Raw genomic sequence first — 24,576 nt, 5'->3', positions numbered from 1 at the left:
ATACACAAACAGGCAGAGGCACACAGAATGGTTATACAAGAAAATTCACACTTTCTAAAAGTGACATTTTCAAACCCACAATGTAAAAACCACCTTTACTAAAAGATGTATTATTACATTCTGAGCTCAGGGAGCCTAAACTCCATTTCTCTATCTTGTCTCAATGGAATGTTACACCTGTAAAATGTTACAAGGAAGCTCCCATGTTAACCTATGGGGCAGATAGCCTTTCAATAGGGAAAAATGAAATGCACAGCAGTAGATGTAAAACATTCTACTACATGTCCTAGCTTTCATATACACTGCACCCTGCCTATGGGGCTAACTCCCTTAGGGTTACATTACACGTATTAAGAGGGAGGCTTAGGGCCTGGCAAGTGGGTGCATTTGCCAGTTTGACATGGCAGTAAAAACTGCAAGCAGACACTGCAATAGCAGGTCTGAGACACCTTTGAAAGGCTACTTATGTGGGGGGAAAAACCAGTCCTGCAGGCCCACTAGTAGCATTGGATTTACCAGCCCTGGGCACAAGCAGTGCACTGCACTAGGGACTTACTAGTAAATCAAATATACCAATCATGGAAAGCCAATTATAACACAATTTACACTAGGAGCACTTGCACTGCAGCACTGAATAGAAGAGAAAACATGCGCAGAGTCACAACCAGCAAAAACAAAGTCAGTATACCATAAATACAGGAGGTAAAGAAGCAAAATGACAGTGGAAACATGCCAAAAGATGCCAGGTCTAATAAGCCACAATATCCATCATGAAATCCGTGCACTCGGGAGCACTCACGGGCCAATGACTCCACCACGTCTTTCACCTCAGGAGCAAGACAATTGGCAATGAGCTGAAAAGAGTCCTGAGCACCTCCATCACCTCAGCCTCCTTCCCTAAGAGATGGAAACACACTGAAGTGAGTCCTCTCCTGAAGTAATCATCCGCCGACCCTGCAGAACCGAAGAATTGCCAGCCCATCCCCCTGCTTTCCCTTCCAGAAAAGGTTCTCAAGAAAGCAATCAACCAGAAATTCACTGAATGCCTAGAACCTAGAACACAAACTCCTGGACCCCTGGTAATCTGTTAATCTGGATTCCGAGCCACTCGCAGCAATACAGCACCAAGGACCGAGACAGAACAGATCACAGCCACTGATGACATAAGGGCTCTCCTGGACCATGGCGAAATGGTAGCCCTCATTCTCCTGGAACTGTCAGCTGCCTCCCAAAAGATCGTCCCTTAGCCCCACCCTCTTCAACAGGTACAAGACCCCCCTGGCCAGCACCGTCAGATCGCACTGACATCATTTCCTATCCTGACAACACACAGCTCATCCTTTTGCTGTCAGAAGATCCCTCGGACACCTGAGTCAACTTCCACAGATGTATGATGAACACTGCTGACTGGATGAGGGACAACTGTCTGAAGCTCAACATGGACAGGTTGGAAGTTGTCATATTTGGGAACAACACCTCTTGATGGAACAACGCATTGTGACCTACTGAACTCAGCCTACCCCCCTCCCCGACAGACCACGCCTGCAACCTCAGCATCATCCTGGGGTGCAAGCTATCTATGCAAAAACATGTCAACGCAGTCTCATCAGCCAGCTTCCACACCCTGCACATGCTTTGCAAAATCTTCAGGTGGCTCCCAAACAACCCCAGAAGGACCGTCACAAAGCACTCATCACCAGCAGGCCACACTATGGGAACACACTATGTAGAAATCACTGCACGCCTCCTGAAGAGACTACAGACAATACAAAACCCAGTGGCTAGACTCATCCTTTACCTCCATAGACAAACCTACGGTATGTTACCTTTATAACGCAACTTTTACAACGCACTACCATTACAACGAAACTTTTACAACGCAAAAACTATTACAACGCATGTATTTACAACGCATGTTTTTACAACGTAGGTACCTTTACAACGCATACCATTACAACGTAAGTATTGGTAAGTATATAATTATAATTAAAATGTTATATGTTTTTTTTTTTTTAAGGGGTATATTTAGGGTTCAGGGTCAGTTTGGGGTTTTTGGGTAAAGGGGTATTTTTAGGGTTCAGGGTCAGTTTTGAGTTTTTGGGTAAAGGGGTATTTTTAGGATTCAGGGTCAGTTTTGTGTTTTTGGGTAAAGGGGTATTTTTAGGGTTCAGGGTCAGTTTTGGGTTTTTGGGTAAAGGGGTATTTTTAGCGTTCAGGGTCAGTTTTGGGTTTTTGGGTAAAGGGGTATTTTTAGGGTTTAGGGTCAGTTTTGGGTTTTTGGGTAAAGGGGTAGTTTTAGGGTTCAGGGTTAGTTTTGGGTTTTTGGGTAAAGGGGTATTTTTAGGGTTCAGGGTCAGTTTTGGGTTTTTGGGTAAAGGGGTATTTTTAGGGTTCAGGGTCAGTTTTGGGTTTTTGGGTAAAGAGGTATTTTTAGGGTTCAGGGTCAGTTTTGGGTTTTTGGGTAAAGGGGTATTTTTAGGGTTCAGGGTCAGTTTTGGGTTTTTGGGTAAAGGGGTATTTTTAGGGTTCAGGGTCAGTTTTGGGTTTTTGGGTAAAGTGGTATTTTTAGGGTTCAGGGTCAGTTTGGGGTTTTTGGGTAAAGGGGTATTTTTAGGGTTCAGGGTCAGTTTTGGGTTTTTGGGTAAAGGGGTATTTTTAGGGTTCAGGGTCAGTTTTGGGTTTTTGTGTAAAGGGGTAGTTTTAGGGTTCAGGGTTAGTTTTGGGTTTTTGGGTAAAGGGGTATTTTTAGGGTTCAGGGTCAGTTTTGGGTTTTTGGGGTACAGGGGTACAGGGTAAAAATAAAGTAAAATTAAATTTAAATTAAGTAAATTAAATTAAATTACATTACATTACATTAAATTATATTAATTTCAATTAATTTACAATTAAAAAAATAATATATACTTACCAATACCTACGTTGTAATGGTATGCGTTGTAAAGGTACCTGCGTTGTAAAAACATGCGTTGTAAATACATGCGTTGTAATAGTATTTGCGTTGTAAAAATTTCGTTGTAAAGGTATGCGTTGTAAAAGTATGCGTTATAACGTCATACATCCCAAACCTACATCACACATCACCTCATGAAGCTACACTGACTCCCGATCCAGGTGAGAGGTCAGTTCAAGATGTTGATCTACGCATGCAAAGCCCTGCACAACAAAAGACCACCATACATCAACAAATGCATGAGCTTCCACCAACCGGATAGCCTCCCTCTACCTTGCAGACATCCCCCGGAACTGCGAAAGCAACTATTTTACACTTAATGCTTTGTTGTACCAAGACAAGAATTATTTGCATGAAGTGGTCAGTTCCATTCATTAGGACCTTTAGAGCTATACGTTTTGCTCAGGCACTTGTACTGTGCTACCGGACTGATTAAGTATCAATCTAACATGAAGTAGGGTCCTATATTTGGTCTGCCTGGCTGGCTATGGTGTAAATATATATAGTGTTTACTTATAGTATCTTTTAGAAATGCTTACCTACCTAGGTGTACACAAAATTGTATCTTATCTAGCAATGGCGTTTTAGGCGGTATCATTATTATTATGTTTTTTTCTTGCACTGATAGGTACAAGTAAGAGTCATAGATGTTTGCTCAGTCGCAGTAGTTTTAGAAATGCTTAGTTTGTTCAATCACTATAACGCAATGCATTCTGCCCAGTGTCAATGGTTTTGGGTGAGATAATTGTTTTTTCATTTATTCTTGTTCTTCGTTGCACATTGTAGTAAGTAGGTTTACCTTGGCAATGTAAGCGGTGTGTTTTAATTTCTTGTAAATTGTTGAAAAATCTGATATTTTACTGATGTGAATGAATTTTAGTATGCTATTTATGCATGTATTGTTATGGCGTTTGCGGAGAACAATAAAGAAAAGGGCAAGTGAGCTTAAATTTAAATTTTACAGATGATTTTAGCAAACACTTAATACTTTCCTTTCAATCAGATTTCTTGTTTATTTAAAACGTTTGCTTCCCCACTTCTCGAAAACGTTCATATTGCAGAATAAGAAGGCTGGGTACACGTTTATATTTGCATTCACAATCTTACAATTTATTTTAAAAAAATTATTTAATTAAATAAATGTAGTTACCACGTAGCACTTTGGGAAGAAACATCGCACACGATGAAAGGAAGAGAAGAAACACAAGTTCACAAACTTTAAATGGAAAAAGGATCAGCCAGAAATTCAGTCAGAGGCTGCAAAGAAGGAGAAACGCCCCCGAGATTCTTACCTGAGGGTGGAACAACAAACATGCGGCCCAAAGGAAAATTTCCGATATCCGTAACAATCAACAAAGGCATTGGAGATTAACTCTATAAGAGAATGAGTAAAAGGGGAAAATTACATCTACTAATTTAGGCATAAAGAAACAGGCAAAGTCTATGTACATGTGCAAACTACTCTTTTAATCTTCAAAGCCAATATATGATGGAAAGATTTCTAGCAGCCATTCGGTGATATACATTTATACAAACTTTTTAAGGCTGGCAGTGGTACATTTATTAAAAGGGTTGAAGCATATTCCGGATTGCAGGGCTATATTGGACAGTTTGAAATTAGGCCCAACAATAACACATTACCTTAGTAGTATTTTTTTGCGTGCTGGCAAATTATGAAACTAGTTACAAACAGGACCAGACTGGTAAACACAACCGGCCCTGGCTAATGGCTCCGTTGGCCCCCCACCCCACTCGTGGGGGTTGGAGGTGCCGCCGAACTCTTTGCCGGGGCCGGTTTTCAGACGATTTTGGTACAGGGCAGATTTTGCAGCTATGCTGCACAAACGGCCCTATAACAAAAATGGACCCCAGGGGCCCAAAACCGGCCCCCACCCGTCCGGCACACCGGGGGTTTGCCCGGTGCCCGCTATGGCCAGTCCAGACCTGGTTACAAACTGAAGCAATTGGAAGACAGTAGAAAGGAGTGAAAACTATTAAATATATTACTGTTTCATATAGATAAAATTGTGAATTAACAACAATGACCGATTCTACAAATGTTGGTGGTGTTATCATAATTACTATAAAGAAAATAATTTTTTTTGAGTAAATCATTTTTAAACATTCTGTGTGCTTGCATTCTTAACTGACAGAGCAGTAACTGAGAACTCTTGACTGACAATATAAGTGCTTCGTTTTTTATAAGTCAAGACCACTAAAGAAACGACTCCATCACAAACATGAGGCGGCGCAACGCTAGAGTGAAAGAAACCGCGGAAAGCGATATAGAACGGTCCCGCGATTGACATTTACCAGGTGAGAATGCCGATTCGGTACTTTCTCCTCCGCATGGCAACATTATGAGTTGTGTTCTCTTTCTTTTCGTTTCTTCGGTATTGGCGTAGCTTCAGACGGCGGCTGGGGGCTCTAGGACCTGGGAGCTGGGAGAGAGCTCTGCGATAGACCTGGATGGGCAGAGAGGCGGAGTCGAAGTCTGCAGAGCAGGAAGCCGGGTCCGGTCTGCCTGGAGGGCTTGGAGTGCGTCTGACTAGACTTTGGATTCGGGCACGCGCTGCCGTGGGAAAGACTGTTTTTCGGGGGCCGTATTCCAGTGCTTCTTTGCTGCGAGTTGAGGCCACCACCCCACAGCGCTGTACGGGAGCTTATTGGTACCCGGTAAGGTGGTTTCAGGCTGGGGGGGGTGCGGAAGCAGGACTGTATGGAGCAGAATCCTATATATGCATATTCAGTAATTCCACCAAGGAGTGGAGGGGCAACGGGGAAAGAAACAATAAATCAAGGTCTCTTGGAGGAGATTGGGGAGTCCAGTCAAGGGGGGAAGGTTAAAGGTGGCAGTGGTATTCAAACGTCGGTACAGGATCAGCAGAGGGGGGGTAAGGAGAAATAGATACCAGTTAAGGTCCCAACAGGAATTGAAGACCAAGGGGGTACTAGAATATACGGAAGGAACTGGGGTAACCCCATTGACCCCACGCAAAAAGAAGGCTGCAAAGATAGAAAAAAATAAAAAGGACCGGGGGTAGCCCACCCACCTCAAAAGAATACCCCATCTCCTAAATCCTATTTTAAAATCATGGAGCTGGTAGCGAGTTCAGCTAAGGCTTCATATGGCGCCTTCCCAATACAAGATAATGCTCCTCTTATAACGCTTGAAAAACGCTTCTCCCCACTTGCAAGCATAGTAGATTCAGAAAGGAGCTTGGGTGGGATAAGTGAGGATAATACCCTGGATTTCAAGTCAATCAACGACGGGGGACCTTCCAGCCATTCCATCAATATGAGTGCTAATCGCGATAATACACCTATCCCTCCCCCCCTTCAGGCCCTTCAGGCTCCTTCAATGTCTTCTGTTTCTCAGCTTTCACAGGAGTCACCAGAGGCAGACTGCAATGCCCAAGCTCAAACTCAAGCTCAAGCTCAAGTCCGAGGGGAGTTGCCACAGTTGGACATTGCTAATAATGATAGGGACAGTTTAGGTTCCTGGTTGCAGTCATTAAGGGGCGACCTTATGACTAAGTTTGAAATATCTGAAACTAATCAAAAAGGTATCCACGACAAGTTCGACGCCCTGGAGTCAAAACTGGAAGACATTTGTACACGCACAGGGTCACTTGAGCTTAAAGTTGCCACATTGTCAGAGTCTTTTCAAGGGAACTCCAAAAATATAGATGCTTTAAAGACTCAGAACCGATCTCTTCAGATGGATATGGAAAGGCTGGAGATGCAGGCTCGTAGGAATAATCTTAGAATCTTGAAGATTCAAAAGGGGGAGAAGATGGATGACATTAAGGGGTTCGTATGCAAGTTGTTTAGAGAAGGGGTCTTAAAGGATCGACTACACATTGATTTAGAGTCCGAGATACAAAGGGTACATAGGGACCCCTTCAGGCTGCATCCAGACAGGAAAGCACCCAGGAAAATTCTAGTTAATTTTCAGACCTATAGTGTTAAGGAATTAATTTTAGGAAGGTGCCTATCACGTTCTACTCTTCATCACCGGGCCAACCCATATCAAATTTGTTCGGACATTGGGGGAAGAACAGCGTAAAGGCAGTGGGAGTTGGATTCCAGAATGCCCGAACTAAGATCACTTGGAGCGCAAGTTCAAATGAAGTTCCCTGCATTATTGAAAATAATGTGGAAAAACAAAATGTACAACTGTAGCCAACCCGAAGATGTCGATGACCTACTATCTCAGATGAAGGTGTAACAAGTGAAGGTTGATAAGTTTTACACTGGATCACTGGGGAGGAAGAGAAGGAGAAGTTTGGAGAGAATGGGAAATATGGGGATAAGTGATAGAGATGAAAGTAGAAGAAGAAATGGTGAAGGAGGGTAAAGGTGGAAAAAAAAAAACAAAGAGAGGTATAGAGAATTTAAAAAAAACACACACTGCAGGAAGAGGCATAGTATTGTGTCGTTTTCCTGATTTTATTTTGCTTGTAAAAAACTAGATGTTGTGCTGCCTCCGTGAGGGTTCCTAAAAGGCGGTTCCAACGCCAAGTATCACGGGTGGGTTCCTCAGGGGAGGGCTAGGGTGGGGTTACAGAGGGGGGTGGTGGGAGGGGTATAAAATTGATAAACTGTCCTCATGCAAAATAAAAGTTTTCTTTTTAAAAAGCTCTAGATGTATGGCGTATACGGGTAGGTCATGATTAGGTTAACTAACATAAAACTCCTCTCCTGGAATGTGAATGGCTTAGGGGGAGGCAGGAAGCTATCCCGGGTTTGTGTATTTCTAAAAAATACTGAAGCTTACGTTTAGTTATTGCAGGAAACCCACCTGGAAGCCAAGGCTTGCGAACAAGTCTTTGGCAAATTGGGTTGGGTGCAGGAAGTGTTATGCTCAAGGCAAAAAGGGTGTACAAGAGGCGTAGCAATTGTTGTAAGGGCGAATAAGGGGATTAAGGTTCAGAAATGGGATACAGACCAGTCTGGTAGATGGCTAGTGGCAACTCTGTCCATATGCGGGTCAACAATCACTTGTACTGTATATTATGGCCCAAATGAGGACAATCCCGGTCCTCTCTTGAAACTTGGAGCTAGCCTGCTATATACCTCGGGTCCGGTCATACTTGGTGGAGATTTTGATAAGCAATTGGATCGGACTTCCAAAGTGAAATATTGTGTCCCAACTAAAACATTTTCCACACTTAGGAACATCATGAAAGACTTTAACTTGCTTGATTTCTGGAGAGCAAAATATGGTACTGCAAGAGAATATTCATTTTACAGTAAAAAGTACAAGCAATATTCCAGGATAGATTATTTTCTGGTAGATCAGAGGATGCTTGCAGATAAAGGATCGATCTGCTATATTCCAGTGGGTATTTCAGACCATTCCTCATTGAGCTAGTACTTAATTTGGGGTCTAAGAGTGCAGTGAAAAGATGGACTCTTGATAGGACATTATTACTGGATTAGAGGGTAAAGGTGGAGCTGAACAATAGAATAATTGACTTTTTCAGTTTTAATATAGGCTCCTCTACCGAACAAGTTGTCTAGGAGGCCTTTAAGGCTTACCTCTTGTGTGGGGGTTATTGAGCTCTCTCATGGTCCATAGGAGGAACACCAGTAAGAAAATAGAACTAGATGGTCTTAAAGCCTTTAAGGAGAAAGAGCTAGAACACAGCAGGCTGCCTTGATGGCTAGGGAGGGTATCCCCCAATTAGAGAGGGATTTGCTCAGATTACAAGCAGAGTTTAAAGCTAGAAACGATAAGATCATCAAGTAAAGGTGGGAGGTCAGTAAATTACAGAATTTCGCCTATGGTGAAAAATGTGGCTCCCTCCTGGCATGGAAGTCAAGGACAGAAAGGGTTAGAAACAATATCAAGAACCTGACACAAAGGGAGTCAGGGTTATTGATATCAGAAGATGAGCTGATCAGAGAGGAGGTCAGGTCATTTATGCAGGCTTTATACCAAGAGGAGATCAGGCATGGACCAGAAGCAGTTAGGACCTGGTTAGACCTTAGAGATTTACCCCAATTGTCTGAACCAGATAAGATATATTTAGCCAGTGAAATCATGGAGGGGGAAATCAGAGAACAACTAAAGAAAATGAGTCAATGTAAAGCCGCCGGTCCAGATAGATTACCGGTTGAAGTGTATTCCGGCCTCCTAGAGATAGTTGTGCCGGTGTTAAAGGTACTTTTTAATAGAATACTTATACAAGGCGATTGTATTCCCTCATCATGGTCAGAAGCCACTATAACATTGATTGCTAAACAAAATAAAGATCCACAAAAAATTGAGTCATACAGACCAATTTCATTATTAAACTCCGATCTGAAGATTTTCTCTGGGATACTGGCCAGTGGGTTGGCCAGAATTATAAAAACAGTTGTACATTCAGACCAGAGAGGATTTATACCAGGGAGACAGCACAATGAGCTTACTTTCCAGGTAATTGGTGCAATTGACTTTGCAGGGGAAAAGGGGTTTCCACTTGCCATCATAGCAATCTACGCTTCTAAGGCGTTCGACCAGGTTAACTGGGAGTATCTTTGGGCGGCCATGAAGAGGTTTGGTTTCCCATCAATCTTCATTCGAGGAGTTAAATCTCTATATCTGAACCCCCAAGCGAAGGTTTTATTAAATGGGGCATTATCAGAATGGTTTAGTATTTCTAGAGGCACCAGGCAGGGTATTGAGCCTTTTGTTTGTGCACTTAGAACAGATCGTATTATTTTACCTTTTAAAATTGCGGATCTAGAGCTTAAAACTGCTTTATATGGGGACGATCTTCTCTTGTATACTTCGAATCATATTGATGCAATTCCTCGGTTATTTGAACTGGCTGAGGAATTTGGCAGTCTCTCTGGTTACAAAATTAACAGAGAGAAAACAGATATAATGGGGTGGAATAATTTAATGGCCATACACGGGGCCTGAGAACAGATTAGGTACTTAGGAATACATTTAACCCAGAAGTTGATGGATATTCCTAAGATCAGTTGGCAGAAGGTGGCTAAGGAAGTGTGGAAGTTATTGTTAAGGTGTGGAAGTCTGCCGTTGAACATCTACGGGAGAGTTAATCTTGTGAAAATGACGATCCTCCCAAAAATAACCTTCCTGTTCAATACAATTCCGCTAACATTTAATTCTAAGGATATCGCTAGCCTTCAAGGGAAGATAGGTTCTTTTATATGGGCTACCAAAACACCCAGGATAGCCTGGAAGAAATTGAGGAGGGGGTTGAAGATAGGCGGTTTGGCTCTACCCGATTTATTTTTATATTGCCATGCCTTCCACTTTAAGATTTTTAGAATATTGGCCAACAAATTAGATTCTTCCTCACAGGGCCGTCTTTTCCAGGCAATGTTGTATGATCTGCCACAGGGTCAGGAATTTTTTCTTTTTAAATCCGGGGACCCCAAATTCTACAAAAAAGTCCGTCTCAAGACCTTGTTGGCCGCTCTTAAGAACTGGGGATATATCAGGAGAGTCTTGGGGATTCCATATTACAATCTGCAGGCTCCTATTTGGGATTCCCCTGGCAATCTTGTTTGCTTCTCGGATCAATTGTGCCAGCCACTTAAAGTATCTGGAATTAAGACGTGGGGTGACCTTTGTTTAAATTCGCAGCTTATGAATTGGGAGTCCCTTACTAATTTAACAAATGGGACCTTAACCAGATTCAAGTTTTACCAGCTCTCGGCTTGGAGGGCAAGACAATCCTGGGGGATCGGAGAAGACAGTTTGTCCCTTGATTCCATCTTCAGAGTGGGCGTATGGAAACGTGAGGTCTCCTTCTGGTATAGGATGTTCACCAAAGTAAAAGGTTGTTTGGACTCTGAATTGGTGAACCTTTGGGGTAATGACCTTACAGGAACCCGAGAGGAGATACAGAAAATATGGAGTGACTCTTCTTCCATGTCTCAGACAGTAATTAAACCAGCCAATTTGAGGAGAAATCACTTTTATACAGCTTATAGGGTGTATTGGCTAAACTATCCAAGGTGACAACGAGTGCATATTACTGTCCTAGATGTACGCATCCGGCTGCGGATGATCGACATATGTTTATGGACTGCCCAAAGATCTCTATGTCCTGGGCTGCGGTATGCGGCTTCCTAAAGGAGGTCCTATCAAGGCCGATCGTTTTCAGCATCAGACTGATCTTCTTTGGTTTGCCACTGGGCTATACCATGAATAACTCTGCCTCAAAATGTTTGTTCTATGTGATAGTTATTGCTAGAAGAGAAATTTGTAGAGTATGGAAGTCGGAGGTTCCACCTACATTTGCTGATTGTCTAAAAAACATCATTATGATCAGGCAGTCAGACATGGCTTGTGATGAAGCGAGTACTAATAAAATCTGGTCTGCATTAGAGGCCTGGAGGAAGAACTAATATGGGTCCAATGATTATGCCAGAGGTTTGTTGTCCTGTCCTCCCTGGTACCTATGTCTGTTTAGCCAGGGGAAAGGGAGTTGGACCAGGAGACAGGCTTACCTCTGGGTGAACTCTGTATGCCGGGCATAGACACCGAGGGCGGTAATCGAGTATGTCTGTGTGGAAGGCGCAGAGAGACCCCATCTAGAGTCTATTTCTTCTGGTGGCATGTTTAAGGACAAAAGAGAAGAAAAAAAAGCAGAAAAAAGAGGAATTTAAAATAAATAAATAAATAAATAAAAAAGACCACTAAAGAAACAGAAATAAAAATGACCTGAGACAGGGTACTCCACCACAAACATGATGGAGTATGCTAAATTCCAAACTGACATCGATCCACTCTAGTTAGTGTCTGTTGGGCCATCATGTTTCTGCCAGTGGAGTACACGCGGGCTCCGCCAATGGAAACCATGCACTAACAGCCTGAAGAGATTGGTGTAAGTACATCAGACCATCCACCCTATTATAGCAGATGATCTTATGTACTTTTTTTCTCTTCGGGGTGCCCAAGAAAAAAACACTTGTAAATTGTCCATAATACAAGGTAGAAGACCCCAGGAGTAGCATGGTCAGTATTTTTTGCTTTGCAGAAACAAGCTCCCACATTGGGAGTTTATTTCTGTAATATATAAATATTTGCTGAGGCGCAGTTTGCAACATGGTGGCTGTTCAGCAAACATGCAATGCATTCAGAGGCGTCACCGTGGTGGCATTTCCACTAACGATATAAAGATCTCTGGCAGACAGGTGGATATCTCTAAATATGGCAGGCAGTAATTTGCCAGGCCGTCTGTAGTTATTACCTCCCCTCCCCTGGCAGATGGTGGGTCACCTACCAAACTTAGAACCAGACCTTTATTCAACAATTGTATACACCAATAACATAAGAGGTGTCAAGAGAAAATCACATGGCTGAGACTAGGACTCAAAATGCCCCAACTAGAGCCAATGCCCTTCTTCTCGTGTTCTCAGAGCCCTTTCTGCCAGCAGTATGTTGATCTTATGGGAAGTGATTCACATATGATTATGGAAATGGCTGAAGAGCTAAACCATACTACTGTTCGGGTTGCACTTTGATGTTGAACATTTGAGAGTGTAGGGTTCACAAATTTGCACCCAGTTAGGCAGGAGTGTAGGATAACACATATAGTGCATGTTACTCCCTGTTCATGCATGCAAAAATGGCGCATTTGCTCAATTTACACCATTAATGTGCATCACATTTTTCCTGCCAAAAATCACAATTGTAAACATTTGTAATCTGAGGGCCAATAGTAACCCTGGTCTTTGTACAAGTATGAGTTTGATGTTTGTTCCAGAATGGGGCAATTGGCCCATCATCTTTGACTCTGTCATTGGTTTGTTGAAAGTAGGCTGAAACCGTCAACATTATCGGCGCCCTCTTGCTCTCCTTAACCTTTTTGTGCGCGTAAAACAGCCGCCATTTTGAACACCATGGCTTCCCTGCTCCCGCCGAGAGCCAGCGCGCCTCTCTCCCACTCCTAACTTCGCCGGCATCCCCCGCATACTGACAACCCCCCTGCCTGCACCTGCCGCGAATCATAAAACCCCTCTTCAGCGCTGCTCTGCCCCAGACCCTCGTCCTGTTCCCAGCGCGACACCTCCCCTCTTCCCATTTATGATCCCCGGCCCTTTGATGCAAACCCCATTTCCCCGTGTGCCCGTTTGTCTTCCCCGTTCCCAGGCCGACACCCAGCTCTGCCGATACCAATCCCTTGCCCCTCCCCGTACAATAGAAAGCTTCCCTCCTCAAAGGACCCCCGAGATGATCAAAGCCCCCCCCCCCATCCCACGAGGTCCGATCGAAACCCACACACTCCGTGGATCGGCGGAATATCCAGCTGCGCGATGATCATCACCTGTTGTGAACGGGGCGGGGACTTCCACTGTAATCTTGCGTGGGAACGGGCTGGGAAGGGGGGGATTCTAAGGATGTCTTTCCGTACATCAAAGTATCGACGAAAATGTGTTACATGCAATAAACAGATAAACGTGTGTATAAGAGGCCAGGCCTCAGGGATGCAGTTAGAGCACCTCAGAACGATACCTTCTGTCCGTTTCGTTGTGTTCTCCTCCGGAGAGAATAAAAACCTTGTTTCCTGCCTTCCAGTCTCCAGCGCCTGCCTCTTCAATAGTTTAACTTCTTTGAGGGTTCAAGAGGCGACACCGCCGGGCAATACTTAAGGATCTTATATTCTGGTTGGTAGTGCCCCCCATTTATTTTCTACAATTGGCGTCCCAAGCGTGGGGCCCATCAGCGACCCATGGATCCAGTGGGAGAGGTCCTGACGACAAAGTGAACGACTGCAACGATCGGGAACGCGTCTGTCCGATAGACCCTCGTCTGACAGCCGATCATCCGAACTTCACTGGTTCCGAACAGACCTCTCTCGAGTGATCTACGGTCCTGACTGGGAACCATCAGGAGTGCCGCGAGGATAACGAAGAAGAGAGGACGATCGGGCGCTGGATTCGGAAGACAGGAAACTGTCCATGCGGTCCGGGTAAGGTCGTGTAACCACGACAAGTCGCGAAATAATTGCTTGATTGCTTGTTTGTTTAAAAAAATACTAGTATTGCTCTTTTTATTTATTTGGAGATTCACTGTCTGCAAACGGAGAAACAACGGGCTCTCTCTTTGCAAACAGTGGAGGATAGGTAGGGCAACAGCCGTGCTTATTTTTTCTCCCCCACTCAATAATCACTTGAAACTGAACTGTTGTTCGCAAACTATTGTTTCCTGGAGATTCCCTGTCTGCAAACAGGGAAGAGACCACCCTTTTTGCAGATAGTGAAAAGGGTAGGTAACGCAGATCTTTGCGGACCTACTCATTCTCCCCATTGTTATTTATTGGTCTTTTGTTATTTTGATCCATGAGGTATTCACTGCCTGCAAACAACGTAGAATAGAAATATTCTGTCCCGTCTTTGCACCTAGTGATAAGATAGGCAGTGCTGACTTTTTAGTCCCTCGTTACGAGCCGTCATGTCTGTCTTCTCCCCACTGATTAGTAGCCTGTTTAGCCCGGACCGCTTATTAGAGATGGACCATCCAGCCCCACTGGAAGGCACCCCTAATAAGGACATGTTCATGAAGCATGGATTGACCGCTATAGCCTATAGTAAACTATGGCATAAATATACTAAAAAGGGTCAAGAAAGTCAATGGCCCCTGATAGGATCCTTCGATGATGATAAAATAAAAACGCTAGAAACTGCCCTGGGTAAAAACAAGACAACACCTACTATGCTTGACAGCTTCGGCATGTGGCGAAAAGAAACTGAACAACGTAAAAAGAAAACTGAGAGTAGGTTGGAAAAAGAGCTGCGAAAAGCAGCCCACCTAGCTGCTCAGAAACTAGAAAAAGAGATAAAGGAAAGAGAGAAAGCTAAACAGAAACTAGAAATGGAAACACCAAGCCAGTGTCCGGTTAGAACCCCCTCCATGCTCTACCCTGATTTACCCTCGAAACGACAAGCCAACGAGGACTTGCTGTTAGGTCCTCCTATCATCTACATGCCCCCTCCATATGCCCCTTCTCAACCCTTGGCGCAGCACGCGCCACCCCCAGGTACAAACGAAGGTACCACCACAGCATCGGCCCCAATGGCCTCTGTGCCAGCCGAACCCCTTGTATTAAAACCCGCATCAACAACAACGTTAGACGACCATGAGACTCGAGGGGCTGGCCCTGCAAGAACAAACAGACTAGACAAAGATGAGCGAGCGGGGATCGACAAAATAGCAAGGACACTGGTAGAAAGGAAGGATGATGAAGAGTACATCACAGATATGTTCAGCTCGTATACAGGGAGTCACAGACGACATTTTACCGTACGACTGTGTTATCATGTCTTGAATGCATACGAGGACCGATATCGAGACAAAGGTCCCGAGAGCCTAAGGACTCTGTACCGGAAGGTCGATATCGGGGATGAGGGCGAGTGTGATGTGTCGGACCTCCTTACGCGTACGCTTGAGGTTTTCCGCCACCTCACTGAACGAAAGCCGGGAGCAAAATCCGCAGCCTCTGTAGTGACCGAACCACCAACCGAGCAATCTAACACCATGATGCCAATACGTGAGGCTGCCCCTTACTGGGTTCCTCCTAGGGGTACAGGGACTCACGATGATGCAAACAACCAAGATGCGAAGGGAAGGGTAGTGTACAACTGGGTCTACCAGCCGTGGGACCGGCAAGAGATACTGACATTCCGGAAATCTCTACCCGACCTACGTAAAAACCCCACTGCCTTCTATACTGAATTGGGTACAGCCCTGGGTTCAACGATCATGACCCTGGCTGACATCGACTTGTTCTTCGGGTTATGTCTACCAGCTGATGTGTGGAAGCAAATCCGGAAAGTCGACCACCTTGAGCTGTTTGGACATACCTGGTCACAACTCGATGACCTGGACAAACAACGGGGACCAGGACAAAAGCCGTTGAAATCCATTCTAGACCTCCCAGATAAAATCGTAGATAAATTAAAAACCCTAATCCCGGAAAAGAAAGTGGATTGGTCGATAGTAACAGCCTGTCGCCAAAAACCCCAGGAGGATGTATCGGAATACTTCTCCCGGTTTGAAACGGTGTTCTCCGATTACAGCGGCCAGGATATGACCACTGCAACCGGACACCATCTGTTTGTCCAGAATTATGTTAAGGGCCTATCATCGGAAATCTCCCAGAAACTACAGGCCAGCGAGAGTAGTTGGGCAGCCTCCAAACCTACAGCGATTCTCCAAATGGCCCAATATTATGAGCATCAGAAAAATGAAAACGATAGGGCGACAGAGAAAAAGAAGAAAGACTTAAAAGAGAGGGTGATGATTGCCAAACTGCAGGGGGTGACTATAGGACGAGACCAATACCGAGGAAACTACCAGACAAACGTCCCTAAGACTACATTTCCCCAGGACCGCACTCTGACTTCCTACAGTGGACGCACAGACCTTAGAGAAGACCAGTGCGCTTTCTGCAAAGGGACTGGCCATTGGAAATCCCAGTGCCCAGTTCTTCTGGAAATGATCAGAAGCAAAGACCCCAGGGATGTAACAAACGGACCGAGACCTAGGGGACAACAACGAGGGCCCCCAAATGACGCGACTAATGACAGATCAAGCAGACCAAATACGTTCGATCGACCCAGGCAGAACCAATATCAACAATCTGACTATGACGACACTTACACCTTCGCATAGGACAGCCAAGGGCGAGGGAGGGATCCAGTCGAGCTCTATGTTGACCAGCAGGGCCCTTATGTCACTGCTAAGGTCTTGGGTACCAAGTCTCCATTTCTGGTAGACACTGGCGCAACACGTAGTGCGTTATCTAAACGACTGATTCCAAGGGCACCCTTGTCTGGCTCACTCATAACATCGACAGGTTTCGATGGAACGCCCTCCACCAACCCTTTGTCTGCCCCGATTCTCTTTGACGTAGAAAACAACACCACCGACACCACGTTCTTGCTTTCCTCCAATAGCCCTGACGCCATTATGGGACTTGACTTACTGAAACACTTCCGAGCGACGATTAGGTGTTCTCAAGATGGAGTTCGAGTGTTTCTTTACGACAACCCCGTTCTGCTTAGACATTGTTCCCCCCGACACATGTTTTCCATCACCGACGTTGACGCGTCCCTGCTTGACACTCTACCTCCGTATCTGTGGGCCAAAGCGGATTCGGACGTAGGGCGTATGTTAATTGACCCAGTGCACATTACTGTCCGACCAGACGCAACACTCCCAAAACTCCCACAATATCGGATATCGCCAGAGGGCGAGAAGGCATTGGTAATGATTATCCAGTCACTGATAGACGCAGGAGTGGTAGAGGAAGTGGTTAGCAACGTTTGCAACAGCCCTATCTTGCCCATTATCAAGAAGCAGGGAGAGGGAGATGAGAAAGCATACCGTTTCATCATCGACCTCCGAGAGATCAACAAAGTGGTGGTACCCCAGTACCCTGTGGTCTCAGACATCACCACCATCCTGACCTTGATTCCATCCACTGCCACCACCTTTTCCGTCATCGACCTCAAGAACGCATTCTTCTCCATCCCCATCCACCCGGACAGCCGATATCTCTTCGGCTTTACCCTAAAAGCCCGCTCATATAGGTTTTGCCGAGCTCCTCAAGGCTACACGGAAAGCCCTAGCATCTACAGCCAGGCCCTCAAAAGACAACTAGACCAAGTCCAGTTACCCGACGGGGTGGTGTTGGTACAATATGTCGATGACATCCTTTTGGCAGCCGACACCACCCCTCTAGCGGTTACCGCCACCATTCAACTCTTGCACTTCCTTGCGGAAAATGGCCACAAGGTCTCCAAGAAGAAGTTGCAATTCTGCCTACCCCAGGTCACTTACCTAGGCCACCTTTTGTCCAAAGATGGAAGAAAACTCACCCCTGATCGAATCCAAACCATTCTAGATACCCCTGTCCCTAAAACCCAGAAGCAGGTTCGCTCCCTATTAGGCCTCACCTCCTTCTGCCGACAATGGTTACCAAACTTCAGCCTCGTTGTAAAACCACTGCTTTCTCTGCTAAACAAAGACGTCCCTTTCCCACTCCCTTGGACTCCTGAGTGTCAAACTTCCTTCACAGAACTGCGAGATGCTCTTTGCTCAGCCCCTGTCCTGGGTACCCCTGATTACAGAAAGCCCTTCTCCCTTTACACTCACGAAAGGGAGGGGTGCGCTTTATCTGTCCTGACCCAGGCCATCGGCCCTAAGCAACGACCGTGTGCTTACTTCTCTGCCACTCTTGACCCTGTCGCCAGAGCCTTGCCTGCCTGCCTTCGAGCTGTAGCTGCTGCTGCAGTCTCTATCCGACAGAGTGAGGGGATTGTACTCTCGAATTCCCTCACGGTACTGGTACCCCATGCAGTCGACACCCTCCTGAACCAAACCAAGACGCAACATCTGACGAGTGCACGACTGACTGGATACGAACTGACCTTGCTTGCCCCCCATATCACCCTGAAAAGATGCACCACACTGAACCCAGCAACTCTGTTACCCTTGCCAGAGAACGATCCCAATGTGCACCCCGTACATGACTGCGTGACTCTTACGGACGAACAGACCAGGAGTAGGGTCGATCTCAGAGACACAGCTTTCCCTGACCCCGACGGGGAGTTGTGGGTGGACGGTTCTTGCATCAAACTCCCCGATGGTACCACTTCCGCTGCCTATGCAGTTACCACGGCTCGAACTGTAGTAGAAACAGCCCGCATCACCCAGCGATCTGCCCAGGCAGCGGAACTGATTGCTTTGACGCAAGCCTGCATCCTGGCAACAGGAACCACAGCGAACATTTACACCGACAGCCAGTATGCCTTCGGGGTGGTTCACCATTTTGGGCTCCTCTGGAGGGAGAGAGGATACTTGACCTCACACGGCACACCCATTTTGCACGGGGATTTAGTCTCCGCCTTAATCGAAGCTGTCCTCCTCCCCAACAAACTTGCCGTTATCAAATGCCAGGCACACAAGAAAGTAACAGACATTATTGGACAGGGAAATGCACTAGCCGACATCACCGCCCGAACGACAGCTGAAAATAGAACGACAACACATATGTACGTGACCAGGTCACAAGCAGAAAACTGGACTGACGCCAAGGACACAATTAGAGACATACAAACGACTAGCACACAACACGAATTGACTGAATGGACACGGGTGGGATTGAAAGACGATGAAGGCTGCTGGCGGACAAAAGACACGAACAGATGGTTGCTACCTGATTCGTACTTGATTCCCATATTAACCATGGCACACTCCCCTGCCCACATAGGATCAGCCCCCATGATCGAACTTGTCTCCAGGGTTTGGCACAATGACAAGATCCCAGATTCCGCCAAACGCCTGGTCCAACAATGCTTAATATGCCTGCAACACAACCCCGGGAAAGGAACTGTAGTACCCCGGGGGGGATTTGGGGTCCCAAACCACCCATTTGACGTCCTGCAGATGGACTACATCCAGCTAGACAGATGCCAAGGCCTGAAATATGTACTCGTCGTGGTGTGCGCATTTAGCAAGTGGGTGGAAGCATATCCAACCCGTGACAACACCGCTATGGCCACTGCAAAGGTTCTGTTAAAGGAGTTTTTCCCCCGTTATGGCCTCTGTCGTGTTTTATGGAGTGATAATGGCCCCCACTTTGTAGCCAACGTTATCCAGCTCATCCTAAATGGGCTGGGTATTAAACAGAAATTCCACGCAGTCTTCCACCCTCAATCTGCTGGGCTTGTCGAACGACACAATGCCACACTAAAGCTTAAACTGGCCAAAATAGTGGCTACGACGGGCCTGAAATGGCCAGACGCCCTCCCATTGGCATTGCTATCGATGCGCTCTACCCCCACCCGACATCACTTAACCCCTTATAAAGTTGTCTTCGGTCGACCCATGAGCGTCTGGTCTGCCCCGAAACCAACTTCCATTCATGACGTTCCGGATGTCCTAATGTCTGATTATCTGTACAAATTGACTGAAACTTTGTCTGTCCTTCATCAGCAGGTGCAGCAGGCCATCCCCGATGCTTCCAGGGGTCCGGGTCACGCCATCCAGCCGGGGGACTTCGTGCTGATCCGAAATTTTCAGCGATCAAAGAGTTTGGAACCCCGGTGGACGGGCCCCTGGCAAGTGCTGATCACCACTCGGACCGCACTTCGAGTGGAGGGGAAGAAACACTGGCTGCACGCTCATCACTGCAAAAAGGTCTCTCCAGCCCTGGCCACGACAGACACCGTCAACACCCAAGAAGAGCTCCTGAACCAGGACCGACCATCGTTGAACTGCTACCCTGATACTGAGACACTTGAACTTTCAAAACATCCTGATCCCACTGTGCCATCTCGAGAAGGGTATTTCCTGCGTCGAAAGGAGGGAGCTTCGGCTAAGTAGGCCACGGACTAGGTTAAAGGATCTCAGAACGGTGACCCAAACTACCAAGGGTTACCTGGAGAGAAGCTAAAACTAAGTCTGTGGTCCTGCCCACTACCGAGCACCTTGAAGACGAAGATGATGGAAGCGCCAGATAAGAAGATGATGGAAGCGCCAAATAAGAAGCCGACGGAGACAGCAGGAAATACCCACTACAGAAATCCGAGAATAGACAGACTCCATAGCTCAAAGACAATTGCACTCTTCATCGTAATCCTCCTCTGTTTTCTCCTCATGACTACGCTCTGGATTATGGAAGAACACGCACCTGCTCACGAAACATTCCTAACCACTGCTCAGCCTACCACCATGAAGGAACATTATCTAATTTCGCTCTCTCCTCAACTAAGAGAGAGGCGAAAGGAGTTTTGGAACAACTCTTTCGTGCAGCTACTTCACCAGCACAATCTTGCCACCAATACCACCAACTGCTGGATCTGTGGGTTGCTACCCCATGCCACTGGACATTCGATACCATTCATCCCTTCACCCTTCTCTGTCCACGGCTCCTGCCTTGCCTGGCTGATCCTCCTGCAAGAGAGCTATACGGGCAATGCCACCTCCAGCAGAACTGCAGCACATTCTTCTCATGGGGCCGGGCGAAACAAGACAAAGACACACTTCTGCCCGCTGACTCCCAGCGACTCGATCCAAATGGACATCCCGGCCAAAGAGCGAATCGAAATGCAGGTGTTCAACAATCCAACCAGACCCACCTTCTCCTATCTGCGGAAACGAACGGCTGCCACTCTGACTGTGGCCCTGACGGTCATCAACGTCACAGGCCACATGTGTGTAGAAGGACTTGGGACACAGCTGGTGGGTCGCAGCGCTTGCCGCTTTACCAGCACTCTGGATTCCACGGATCCACCTTCCTTTGTGTCATCCCCAAACATGTACTTCATCTGCGGCACGAAGGCCTACACCTGGCTCCCCAAAGGCTGGGGGGGCACTTGCTACATCTCCTTCGTCCTTCCTCCGACTTATGTAGCCCCAGCGAATCACCACCGGCAAAAACGAGCCAAAGACATTGAACAAGCCGACTCAACAGGGGCGCAGTTCCTCGATGCTATGAAAGGACTCGTCCCCCTCTGGGGCCCGATGGCAAACAGCCGTGCCATCCGACATTTGACTCAGGCAGTCGAGACAACCATGAACATCACAGCGGGCATCTTTGCCAACAACACTGCCGAGCTCCAAGCGGTCCGTTTGGTGGCTCTGCAGAACCGCCTCGTTCTAGATGTGGTTCTGGCGGACCGTGGAGGAGCATGCCGCATTATTGGGTCCAGCTGTTGTACATACATACCGGACAACTCACCCTCAGTGTACAAAGCCATCGAACATCTTCACAGACTCTCTTCGGAAGTTCACCAAGAGCAAGAAGAATGGTCGCTTGGTGGTTGGTTCTGGGACACCGTCAAAAGCTGGGGCTGGAGACTGCTCACCATTATCCTGATTCCCGTAGTTGTAATATGTGGCCTATGCTTAGGAATTCAATGTTTGCCACCTATGTGTTCTTTATGTGCGAGTTGTATTTTTCCCAAAACTGTGGACATTGGAAGCGAACATATGAGAGCATTGTATGATACCGAAGTTAGGAATTTGATGAAAATTGACATTGAGTAAGCAAGTTGGCTAGATATGTTGAAAAGGGAGGACTGTTGAAAGTAGGCTGAAACCGTCAACATTATCGGCGCCCTCTTGCTCTCCTTAACCTTTTTGTGCGCGTAAAACAGCCGCCATTTTGAACACCATGGCTTCCCTGCTCCCGCCGAGAGCCAGCGCGCCTCTCTCCCACTCCTAACTTCGCCGGCATCCCCCGCATACTGACAACCCCCCTGCCTGCACCTGCCGCGAATCATAAAACCCCTCTTCAGCGCTGCTCTGCCCCAGACCCTCGTCCTGTTCCCAGCGCGACACCTCCCCTCTTCCCATTTATGATCCCCGGCCCTTTGATGCAAACCCCATTTCCCCGTGTGCCCGTTTGTCTTCCCCGTTCCCAGGCCGACACCCAGCTCTGCCGATACCAATCCCTTGCCCCTCCCCGTACAATAGAAAGCTTCCCTCCTCAAAGGACCCCCGAGATGATCAAAGCCCCCCCCCCCATCCCACGAGGTCCGATCGAAACCCACACACTCCGTGGATCGGCGGAATATCCAGCTGCGCGATGATCATCACCTGTTGTGAACGGGGCGGGGACTTCCACTGTAATCTTGCGTGGGAACGGGCTGGGAAGGGGGGGATTCTAAGGATGTCTTTCCGTACATCAAAGTATCGACGAAAATGTGTTACATGCAATAAACAGATAAACGTGTGTATAAGAGGCCAGGCCTCAGGGATGCAGTTAGAGCACCTCAGAACGATACCTTCTGTCCGTTTCGTTGTGTTCTCCTCCGGAGAGAATAAAAACCTTGTTTCCTGCCTTCCAGTCTCCAGCGCCTGCCTCTTCAATAGTTTAACTTCTTTGTGGGTTCAAGAGGCGACACCGCCGGGCAATACTTAAGGATCTTATATTCTGGTTGGTAGTGCCCCCCATTTATTTTCTACAGGTTGACTGCAAGAAGACCTCTTGACGGCCTCTTCACTAAACCATAGCAACCACCAATAATGGCTGCTTGTTCGCATCTATTGTTGAGCATGAAATCCAACACTATGCACATCAAAGAAGCTTAACTTTGTTGTGTCATGTAACACTCATGAGGGTGCCTCTTGTAATACTCTAAAGAATAAAGGGCAAGGGTGTGGCTTTCATGCATAACAAGATGGTAGTGCACCCTTAAGGTCCAGCACCAAGTTTCTACTTCAAAAGCCTTCAGCAGCCTGGTGAGTCCTTTCCACTTCATGCTGCAGGTGGTACTTAAGCTTCCCGTCATGGGATTCCCACCGTTGCCTTCCTTTGACCCACCTATCACCCGTAGTGGAGCATATTGTCAGAACGTGGGCTGCTCCCCTTTTCTCAGCACGTGGCTCACTATGTTTTTCTTCCCTCATAAAATATGATTCCCTACTGGAAACTCTAGGAACATAACATAGCATGCACTACGTCTCTACTGTTGACATTGTAACTATATTTTTCCATCTTCATTTGAAGTGCCTCATGATGAAGTTTGCTGACGGCCACCATATTCATCTCATACCACTCGAACCCTTCTCCTCATGATTGTTTCTTACATTATCAGGGGTATTTGCGAACTTACTTTTTGATGACCTATTGCCATTTCCTCCATGACTTGATGATGTATGTCGCCTCATCTTCTATACATCCCGCACACTCAGTGTTATATATGTGGCTACCATTTTCTGGGATACCATATACACACTACTGCTCCAACTTGCAACAGAGGTGGTCCACTCAGCAGTTTACTTTAGTATCGCTGCTCCCTGCTTAACATTACTTTATGGGAATGTAGGAGAGTAGGGTCTGCTTTCCTACGGTCACTCCAATTTTTGCTTTTTGCTTCACTGGTTTTCGACTTAATGTGGCTGTGGGCCTGCTAATCAGACCCACAGCCTGCTGTTCTCTCTCTAAATTCACATCCATGTACTATAGGTACATCACCAATTTGGTATTGGACACCTTATCAGCCCCTGTACAGTGTACTAAAGGTACACAGGGCATAGGTGCATCCAAGGCCTACCAGGGGCTGCAGCATATCTTTTGCCACCCCTGGCTGGCCATCAAAACAGACACAACTGGCTGATCACTCAGCTGGGGCAAGGTTGTGTAATCACCCCTTGCTTAGATACAGTATACCTATATCTAAACCTATATCTGGACACATACATACCTATAAGTCACTCCTATGGCAGGCCTTAACAATCCTGGAGGCAGGGTGCTTGGTTTTATGTGAGATGAGGCTCTAGCATGAGCTGAGCCTGTCTGCAGCTTTCGGAACCAATTCCTTATAGCTGTTCCAGGGTATTCCCATACCATATATTCTTAAGTGCATTATAATCCTCGCGGTTATTGCTAACTTTGGTTTGGCTTTATCAAAACATGTCGTGTAAGGTGTCATACACTTTTGAATACTTCCCCCTCGCCAGTTCTGGCGACAGGGGTAGCATTCCACCCTTCAAGAGGGAGAAGACATGTTACTTTACTTAAACGCGGTTAAATATAACCAGAGCCCCAGCATCACAAAATGGATGCTGCTGCCACAGACACAAGTCTGACCTCCTGCTGCTGACCGAAACTCCGGCAGGGGAGGCCTGGATTAAAGGTATC

General features: G+C 46.5%; 1 protein-coding gene across 2 annotated transcripts in view; it reads right to left on the bottom strand.

Annotated features, from left to right (window-relative positions):
- The window catches only part of PKNOX2 (PBX/knotted 1 homeobox 2), a 3,383,295-nt gene that overhangs the window by 2,077,444 nt on the left and 1,281,275 nt on the right, over nt 1-24,576 (bottom strand). For both annotated transcript variants that reach the window (XM_078683923.1, XM_078683924.1), the window contains one exon: nt 4,243-4,324. The gene's annotated coding sequence lies outside the window, so the exon portion shown is untranslated. The remainder of the gene's footprint in view (nt 1-4,242; nt 4,325-24,576) is intronic.

This window comes from Lissotriton helveticus, chromosome 3_1 (assembly GCF_964261635.1).
Source record: "Lissotriton helveticus chromosome 3_1, aLisHel1.1, whole genome shotgun sequence".
Lineage (NCBI taxonomy): Eukaryota > Metazoa > Chordata > Amphibia > Caudata > Salamandridae > Lissotriton > Lissotriton helveticus.
This window is presented reverse-complemented; position numbering and strand designations above follow the sequence as displayed.